At 41.7% G+C, this 10408-nt stretch overlaps 1 protein-coding gene and 1 long non-coding RNA gene across 7 annotated transcripts in view; one reads left to right on the forward strand and one right to left on the reverse strand.

The window, feature by feature from the left end:
- scml4 (Scm polycomb group protein like 4) overlaps positions 1 to 8777 on the reverse strand; it is a 50037-nt gene extending 41260 nt beyond the window's left edge. Inside the window, exons 1-3 of one of the 6 annotated variants that reach the window (XM_035420249.1) lie at positions 8667 to 8777; positions 8066 to 8562; positions 3600 to 3720 (exon numbers count right to left, since the gene is read on the reverse strand). The gene's annotated coding sequence lies outside the window, so the exon portion shown is untranslated. Of the gene's footprint in view, positions 1 to 3599; positions 3721 to 8013; positions 8563 to 8666 lie in introns of all 6 variants that reach the window. The other 5 variants (XM_035420250.1, XM_035420251.1, XM_035420252.1 and 2 more) reach the window with 5 other exon arrangements.
- LOC118228811 lies at positions 7628 to 8872 on the forward strand. The gene is made up of 2 exons (XR_004765544.1): positions 7628 to 7770; positions 8688 to 8872. It is a non-coding gene; the product is annotated as an uncharacterized LOC118228811 (long non-coding RNA).
- Positions 8873 to 10408: the final 1536 nt, after the last annotated feature.

A 10408-nucleotide genomic window follows, 5' to 3' on the forward strand; every position in this document is an offset into this window, starting at 1 on the left:
ACAGTTGGTCTTTGACTAAGAACTGAAGGAAATAGTTCTGATGGACATATATTTCCAGTAAATGTACAGTATCTTAACTATATATATAAATTCATATATATAGTTGTGTAAGTCACTCTGGATAAGAACGTCTGCTAAATGCTGGTAATGTAATATATACATGTAGACACCTTCCCAAAGCTTCAAAATAAAGATTATTTTTCCCGATCATTTTTTAGTCGCAGTTCTGACATACTTATCTGCAACATCTAAAATGGTGACCATATCTTACGATGTACACATTTCCAAAAACTCGTTTCGATTTGTTTGAAATCGGCCATTTTCCCTGGCCGTGCAGCTGTAATACATCAAGCCAGCCGTAGTAAATACCAAACTGGTCATGTAGCTACTGCACAGAGGCTTAATTTCTCACTTCGGGTCCATGATCGGCCTCGTTTCGATACTCATGATTAATATTAACTGGATCTCCTCACGCACTGAAGCCTTCTGGCCCGCTGGCCCGACTTCCTGGCGAAGCCATAATTAGAAATTATCGATTTGACCGGAGCGCCGCTTTAACCCAACGAGCACGACTCCACGCTAGGCTACGGCGCAGAACGACGAAAACGCACAGCGCAAGGAACGAGAGCCCCCCCCCCCCCCCCCCCCCCCCCCCCCCGTCACTCACGGGGAAACCCATTAGTGTCACAATCACCGGCGTCAAGGCCGGGCTCCATTTTGCATCTAAAATAAGATCTGATTTCTCTCTCTTGGCTGAGGGGTTTGGACAGCAGCTGACACACGCACTCCATTATCAGCACATCAGACTCAAAAGTCATTTTCTTTTTTTCTTACGTTCTAGTGCAAAGAGAAACAAAGAAAAAATTCTGTTATTTATTATTTTATTTTTTTTAAGATACTGCTTCAGGAACTGAGAAGCCCAAATTAAAACCTGAATTTGGGAATAGAAAAAATTCCAATGTCTGGTATATATTACAAAATCTAAAAAGTCATGCAAATTAAAAGAATACCCTACACAAAAGGACCAATGTCAGTTGAAGTCAAACTTGAGGTTGACTGAGGCACTTTCACCAATTCTTATTGCCGGAGATGGGGAAGCACACAACGTTCTTTTCGTCCTGACATTTCACTCATCATTCAAGGCGTTTCATGAATCAGAAAAGCACTAATCTGCCAGTTTAAAGCATCATCTGATGGAACTCATTCAGGGGTACAATGGCAGTCATGGAATTTAATTTTTCACTTCATTCCATTATTACTGAGATGGAGCAGCCGGCCGTATCCATGGTGACACTTTTGTTTTACACATCACCAATTATGTTGCTGGATATTTACAATACGTAGTAAATATCCAGCTACGTACATAGGCAGAATAGTAATACAGTTATAGCACGTGTATTTATGTGCAACATATATACATGTAGATGCACACGCATGCACACACTTACATTCCCTAGCACAGAATACAGATGTTACTTAATATTTTTGTCTGGGTGCTGGAGTAATCTACTGTTACTACCTGTCCTACTGTTACTACCAGTCCAACAAACGATTCCTGGCTGTGGGTCTGGAGTTACTCTCAGCACCCCCGCCCCCACCACCACCTCCGCCACCTCTCCCACCCCCCTCCTCCTTCTTCTTCTGGCCGCACTCCCGGCTGTCGTTCTCTTTAAAAGCCCAGGAACATCCCCGAGACCTGTGATTTTGTTTTTTTTGGAAGGCGGGCGAGTTTTGGTGGGACGGCCTCCAGCTCTGTGAGGTACGCGTGACAGCCCAGCGCGGGGATCACGGTTACACATCCGTCGTCTCCCTTTGTGCCCGCCTGACAGGCCGCCTTTATTTATTTTCGACAGCCGACACCCCTCGTTCCCCAGGTAGGGGAATTCACCCACTTCCTGTTTGGCCTGGTCGTCGCTGTGGCGACGACATGATTATATTTTGCTTTTTTTGGTTCACATCACGTTTGACCCAGTGATGACTTCCTTACAGTCCAGCCTCTTTTGTCTGTCCTCGTCTTCATTTGCTCGTAAGCCGTATTTAGAGTACAGTGTGGTCACAGGCGTAAACAAAGGGGCGGGGCACATGTCCTTTAACCTTCCCTCATTGGCTGTGGTTTCGCTCATGAACTGGCCCATATATAAGAGGAACCATGACAGGAAACATTCTCTTTTATGCAAAAACTAAATGAGTTAAGCTTATATTATGATCAGTGATCCCTATGATTAAATATGTATCATTATAATCATATTTTTCATTATTAGTTAGGCCCAAAGGATAATATTATTAGTGTTGTAAAAAGTTTTTTTTTAAAACCTGTATTATGTACACCACAGAATGGCTATAATATCATAGACTATCATGATTAATACATTAAGATGTCAAAAACACCAATGAAGGAAGTCAAACAGTGAAAACGCGAATGATGCGACAATGATGAAAAACAGAAACGACAACCTGACCGGCCACAGAAAAACACAGCCGCAACAAAAGTAAAAACATAAACATAAGTGAAATATGTGAAATATAAACGACGAAGGACACAGAAAGAGCGATTAGCGAGCACTAAACGCCAGGCCGTCCGGTTCGACAAGAAATCTTGTCTTCCACAAGAACTGCAGTAAGCCGCAGGAACACGCGTCCGTGTGTGTGCAACGCTTTTCCGACACGAAGAAACACCAGTGAGGCCAAACAGCAGTAGCCTCCAGGGCATTAAGAAAAAAAACACACATCATGAAAATCTCATTTACAATTTCAGTGCCCGGAAAATTAAATTCAGCGCGGCACAATAACCAGGAGAGCGCAATTTCATAAAACCGCGAAAAACATTTTCATGCTCCATACATAAAGCTTTTATTGTAATCATCAGCAGTAAATTGACACCAGGGTGTATCACGCCAGCACATACAGACAGACTCCAAATTATTACAACAGGGAAAAAAACACGGCGTCGTGCTATTTTAACGACAGGGCTGCAGTCTCCTGTTTTTTTTTTTTTTTTTTTTTTTTTTTTTAAATGTTTTTTTTCCTTTACACCTTTTTTTCGGAGAGAAATGAAACCGGGGAAGAAATTCCTCGAGGTTAAGCACCGTTAGCCTTCGGCTTCAGGCAGCCTGAGGCCTTGGGGGGGGGGCGGGGGGGTCATCATTTATCAAGATACTCTTTAAAACACTGTCACTTGGCATCTTGTCAGGAGTGGCGGTGGAGAAGGGGGAGGAGGAGGAGGAGAAGGGAGAGGGAGAGGTGGAGGGGGTTGAAAGGGGGGCGGGGGTATTATTATTTTGGCTTCCCTTTCACCATAGGATGTCATTGTCAAAGCTCAAATGGGAAGTGGCCCCCCAAGGCTGATAGAATTAGACATGCGGGACAAGCTGGTGGGCCCTCCCAGTGCGTCTGCTCCCCCGACCCCCCCGCCAGGGACTTAAGAGTCAGCACTGGGGCCCGTCCCTCTAAAGCTACTAATCCAGCAGGGGGGAAAAAAAGACGACATTTGTTTTGGGGATTTTTTTTGTTTTTGTTTTTTTTTAGGGGGGGGGGGGGGGGGGGGGGGCGGGGGGGCGGTGAAGGGTCGTGTATTTGATAAGAGCCGAGAGGACAAATACCTTCTGTGTCTGTCACTTCTGGGGGCTGTCGCAGCAGAAAGTGTTTGTGAGAACCTGGTGGCGGCGCTGTCTTCATCGACGAGGCGACGAGGATCGTCGAGAAAGGGCTACTCCTTCATGTCTGGAGCGGAGAGAGGCGCATGACGAGAGCGTCCGTTTGAGGGGAAAAAAATGGGGAGGAAAACAAGGACAGCGGTGAACCAAGGCCCGAAACGAAGCCTGTTCAGGGGAAATGCAGCGAGGGTACTTAAAATGGTGCGGAACAGGGGGACAAACAAAAGTTGAATAGCAGCCCGCGAAATATCCTCTCAGCCACTTATCAAACATTTACCACGCATCCGCGGTTCCAAATTCGTATAATGATTAATAGAGATATTGGTTGTTTGCTATGCCTAAATCTTGCCTTTTTTTTTTTGCCTTTTTCTCACTCAAGCCATAATACAACATTTTTTTTTTTTTTGGTTTAGTGAAACTTTTCTGCAATATTTATTTACGCACTCTAAATAAATATGATAGCTGAAACTCAATTTTTTTTTTTTTTTTTTTTTACAAATTAAACAAATATTTAACGCCGCCATGTGCCCAGATGAATACAGAAAAACTGTATTTTTATGGATATTTAGCCAGTCCAGCAAGCCCAAAAGCGGCTCAGCCTTGCCCCGAATAAATGTTTAAGCTCTGACTGGTGGGTAACGTGCAGCAGACTGGTTTAGAATTCCAATCCTGTACACTAATCACACCAGCGCACTCCAGGGGGGCCAGGGGAAGCTACATTTCCAGACTTTGCGGCAGGAAAAGCCTGATGGTGGGAAAAACAACAGCCGTGAGGGTGAAGAAGAGTGTCAGCAAAACCGAGTGAGGAAGACTACCAGAGAGGAATACAGCATGCCAACACAATTACAGAGAACACAGGTAGCTGGAGCGACATTCCAGGATCTTGAGAATTGCCTTTTTTTTCCAATTTATTTTTTCTTTTTTTTTTAACAAAAAGAAGATATCCTGTGATGTGCTGCTGCTGGCTAACAGGCCTGTGCCCTAAAAGAGTCTGTGCAGGCCTCTCCATCAACCGTAGCAAAGATACGCTTCAAGTGGTCTCATATTTTTTTTAGAAGGCTTCTGAAAAATGAATTCATTAGAACACATTGTCAACACAGCAGTACGTATGGAACATTTCTATCCAACCCATAACTCAATTCACCAAAAAGATTCAGATCAAAATCAAATTTGGTACAATTATATTATGGGTAAAGACCAGCGCAGAAAATAGCAGTTTGACCAGGAAATGCAAGTAGAGCCAGAGAGCCTTGGACTGACAGTGAGGAATGGCCACAGACCAGCCGTCACCTGATACCTATTAATAATAATCACTGACCACACCACACGGCCTTAGGAATATATCCTAACTCAAGGTCAACTCAAACATTTCCTAATCAATAACAATGATGGGTGTGGATCTACAATCATACGTCATTAACAGCCACTGTGCCAAGTGTGAGAAATGCTCGGTGTTGTGGCACACACTTTTAAATTTAAAATAAATTTAATATATAGCCGCGACAGTTGACACTTGCTATCAAGGAAAGCTCTTATTAGCCCTTCAAAGTCTTCCATTTAGACACTGGATGTGGTGGCTACAGTGGTGTTTAAAACAGCAGTTTGCAAACAGCGGTAAACATCAGTTATTTCACTGTGAATAAAAGCCTCTGTCAAGCCAAGTTGCCTTGTTAAAGTTCAGGAGGAAAAAACTGTTTGGGCAGCCACGGTATAAAACACAGCTGAACAGATGTCAGCCGTCAACTTTACCGAATGATTTTTCAAAGTGTTTTGTCGCTGGAATTTGCACATAACAGCAGGAAAGATCAAAGAACCTTTAATAAACCGATACCACACACACTGAGAGACAAAATCAAGTAAAGAACAGATTAGACCTCTCCTAATATACCCTGAAAACACACTACTACAAAAAAAGAGTGCATTATCCAACCTTTAAACGTGACAAGTACAACTAAGAACCAAGAGGCCACATCTTAAAATCACAAAGAGAAATATATGCAGTTCAAGACTTCAAAAATACATTTTAAGTTTAATGTCAAGGACAAATATGATTGAATATATTGTAGCTGTCGATAAAATAATATAAAATGATCGTGAAAAAATACAATTATTAAACCCGCTGCAGGCCTGGCCTGTAGGCTATACACATACCCCATCTATTTTGTCTGATTACCTCCGTTCAACTGTGTGGGGAAAACACTCTTCAATCCATTTAATTTCAGCAATGCAAGCAGATATGCTTCTTTCCCAGGTATTTAAAAAAAGAATACATCCCCCACCAGACATTAAACAGACCTTCATTGATGCTTTCATTTTGGACAAAGGTGGTTTATGAGATTTACCCAGCACAGACCCCGCTTGCTGGAGTGTTTCTTTATTCGTTTTTTTTTTTTTTTTTTAACGCTCCCTCGCAACTATGAATGGGGGATTGGCTCCCTAACAATTTCAGTGGAGGATCTAGTATCTCCAGCAATCTGTCAGACTAATAATAATTGTTACAAATATCCACGGATTAATCTTGGCACTTAGCCTCGGGGTGTACCCATAAATACCTTTGCGCTGTTCATTTACAAGATCAGAGCAGCCTTGCCATGGTGACGGCCTTCCATACAAATAGGTTAAACGTTTGGGAGTCGGAGTGGGGGGGGGGGGGGGGGGTCTCGTTTTCAACACTCCGACCACCCTTCCCATCGCCAATTCTACCGCAAAACTGACCACTGCGAACAGAAAAATACAATTTCACCGTTATAATAAGTCTTGAAACGCATTACAAATGTCCTATCTGGCGTTCAAAACAGGTCTAAAACACTTACGGTGCTCAGCTATTCTTTCTGAAAAAACGAAGGTATGCATGTCTAGAACAAGGTATCGAGAAATTAAAGGCATTTTTCAAAACACAAATATGACAAAAATCACAACCTTTGCAAGTCACAAAGGTTTCTCCGTTATCTTTTTTTAACTGCAAAAATTAAAAAAGAAACGTCTTTAGTATAATAGCTACCTCTACGCAAACAATACAATGTTCCACTCATTTAGGCTATATTTAGCCTAAACAGACAGAGCAATACGTGAGGAAACTACTCCAAAAAAACAAGCATTTGTTCACTGGTATTAATTATTATTCAATACCAGTTCATACACATTGGCTAATGAAAGAAGCGAACCAGCATTAAACTATAAACCATGTTTCTACAATACATTTCAGTAGCTGTGCCAATGTTTTAGACAGCTAATGGAAATGCACAGGCCTAAATCTATGTTGAAAGGCCTTTTTTAACACCAAGCCTAATGACAAGTGACCACAGGTCAAGTTAACATGACATTCATTTTGGTCCCCTCCTACTTTCACTAAATGGGAACTAAACCGTTATTTAAATTTACATGAGTTCATGAACCTAAATATGCAATGGCTTGGCTAAATATACAATGGCTTGGCTACCTGCTGTTCATAAGTCCACCCAGAAGAGTATTACTGTTAAGTCCATGTATTCATTAAATTCCGTTTAGCGATAACTTAAACATTTGGTGCAATAATGCTACCAAATATAAGTTGTGTAAAAAAAAATTTAATGCTTAAATAAATCAGCAATTAAACAAAAAATAAAAACGACCAAAAATAAACGGATGTTTATTCCCCAGACGCAAATGAACCATATTGTGGGCTAAGGTGGGGCACCCAATCGTTAAAGATGCAAACATTTCTGGTGTTGCAAATCAAAACCCTTAGATTTGTCAACTGGTTTAGTAACGTCAGCTAGCCAGTTAACTTTATAGCTATACAGCAGACGTTAGAGCAATTATTCACAATTAAATGTAATTAGCAGAATAAAGTTTCGCAGACCGCACATTATGCAGACTATAGCTGAATAATCCCCAAAAAGCAAGTTTTTAATTACGTTGTTTTTTATTTTTTCTAAATCGAACGTGTAGCCTACATGGTAAGATCTGATTTGGCTGAGCTGGCGACGTTTCAAAGAGCGAACTGCAGACATTTTAGAAAGCATGAAAGTACAAAGTTGTGCTGGTGTAAAATGAATGCAGTATTACAAGGTGTACAAATTCGGGCTTTCGAGCTGCTGCCACGAACAGGCTGCTGTTGGCTCGCTTGCTAGCTAATGTAAGTCAACTCGCATGCACGTTTCACGAACGATGCGGCAGTCAAATAAAATTGATTTGGGAACACGGTGAAATGATCTATGCTAGCTAGCTAGCCAGCCTGCAAGTCGGTTCATTTCTTCAAGATAAACGACTCGTGCATGATTTGCAACACAGGCTGTTTTCGAGGTCCGCCCTTTTACTGCTAATAACGAAACCTAAAGTAATCATTAAAAAGCAGGAAACGCAACTGGAAAGTCTTTACCTGTGTGCTGTTATAGGTACAGTCCTTTATTTTCTGTCTGGCGGCTCATTACCTGCGCGGCGCGTCTCCCGACGAGCAGCTGGACTGCGGGCTCGATTTTGCGCGTATCCCAGATATGCAGATGCTTCGGCGAGCACGGTGGCCCGGCTACAGCAGCCGAGTTGAACTGCAATAAGAACCCGCCTGCAAGTTACCTCTCACTCCGGGGAGCTAATTAAGACCGCGTCGCTTTGATGGCTATAAAACACATTTTGATGTTGATAGATATGCAAATCGTTTGCAGGAGAACGACTCATGTAGGATTTCTGACTGTCTGTAAAACTATTTCCCAGCCACCTGCAGCGGCCAGCGAAACAAACTGCGAAAGCACACGACAGCTTTGGGTCAAATATTATCAACCCCTTTCAATAGTGCAACCCCCTTCTGCTTTCCTTGTGTGTGGGTGACGGCTCGCCGTTGCGCGCATTACAAGCCACCTAAGATAACTAACGTTACCGAGATATTGTTTAACATGTGAATGACGGAAGTAGAAATTCAGTTCTGCAGCACCTGGAACGTAATAAGGGGGGGGGGGGGGGAGAAGAAAAGTCAAAGCCCTTAACATATCACAATCTTGTGGTACAGGTTACGGAGCGCGCACAAAACAGACTGACCTTATTTATCTTCTTCCACAGTTGGGGAGATGCAGAACTCGTGTTTATCTCGCACAAACCCCGGGAGTGTGGAACGACCAATGTCTTCTGCAGCTATCGCCTTGCCCGAACATCTGGAAAACAGTCTGCCAAATAAAGCAACCCAGCCATCCTTCGATTAGGCGTAGCCTAACGGAAGACTTGATAAAAAACTTAATTAAACGCTATTCGTGCTTTTTTTGTTCAGCCTATAGACAACATTCCCATAACAGTGTAGCCTAATTAGACATTCATATAGGCTAGCACATGAATATCAGCTGGATAACCTATGCGCAAACTGTTACTGCAGGGAAAAACGTCAACCCCCCCAAAAAATTCCCTATTGAAACAAACCTGGAATTTAATCAAATTCGATTGTTAAAATTGTAGCATTGTGATGCATTTCTTCCGTCCTCAGGTGTGTATTTATTTTAGTTTAATTTTGGCCACAGGGAGCCAATTATATGTCGGTTAGTTCTGTTACGACTGTAGGTTAGAGCTCAGCACGTAAAACTATCACCTTCCACACCGGAGAAATTGAGAATAAATTGATATGAATCGGTATACATAACACAATCGACGGAAATTGGTAGCTGTGTGTATCAGCTAGTCTTACCAATTGTCCTATTTTTTAACATGCTGGTACAAAAAATGATTTTCGACTACAATTAGCCTATACTTCGGATTCCGTCTCCCATATAGCGTTATTTAGGCTATTTTTATGTATCCACATAAAGCCAATTAGGTTTTTAAGGCACTGATGATTTAGAAATAACCGTTGTGGGTTATGTTTCTGAAATCTAGGACAGACTTCAATATCTTTTTAGCAATTTAAAAATAAAAATACAGTAGGCTATAAACGATTTGCGACATCCATTGTTCACATTATTGTAAGCTACTTCAGTAACCCCTGCCACTCCAAAGTACACTACTATTTTGTCTGTGAATATGCATGGCAACCTGCTCAGTAGTATACACAAATTACCGGCAGTTTTTATCGCCCTTTAAGGATCTAGTGCCACGCCTGAAAATAAATAAATTTTGTGAACATTTAGTTCTGCAAGATTTTATAGATATACAGCTAGGCTGTTATTTAGATGGTAACAAAAACATGAAATATGCTCGTTTGTCGTATAAATAATGGATTAAATTGTTTTGTGCGTCGGCCGGGGTGACCTGACGTGCAAATCTTGAAATCCTTTGAAAATATAAACATGCGGGATTTGCACAGACGATGAACATTCCAATTTAGAATACATCTGGTTTATGATAAAAAGTTCAGAAAATTGTTAGCCGTCATGTTTGCGTGAAAACAAAAATGACACGTTAATGCATTTCTCCTTTACACGCGAGCCTCCTTTGAATCTGTCAAATGGATTTTTGATACGGGTTAGTTAAAAGCCTTATCCATAGACCTGTCAGTCATACCACACCGCAAGTCTGGCGGCTGTGACCCAGGTGTCAGCATTTCCGCCTGTAGTACGTCTTCAGTAATTGGCAATGAGATCATTATTTTTGTTTGCTCGATACAACAGGTTGACAGCATAATCTTGGGTGATCCAACACCACTTTTATCTCAGAGAAAGAGCTAAATCAACAAAAAGACTCACTCTGTCTCTCACACAATACATCAATGAAATATCACATTAAAATGTAAACTAGACTAAACATGTAAAGGTGCTATACTCGGGTAAGTGTAAGGGGGAAACGCTAAAACTGATAGA

This window comes from Anguilla anguilla, chromosome 6 (genome assembly GCF_013347855.1).
Source record: "Anguilla anguilla isolate fAngAng1 chromosome 6, fAngAng1.pri, whole genome shotgun sequence".
Lineage (NCBI taxonomy): Eukaryota > Metazoa > Chordata > Actinopteri > Anguilliformes > Anguillidae > Anguilla > Anguilla anguilla.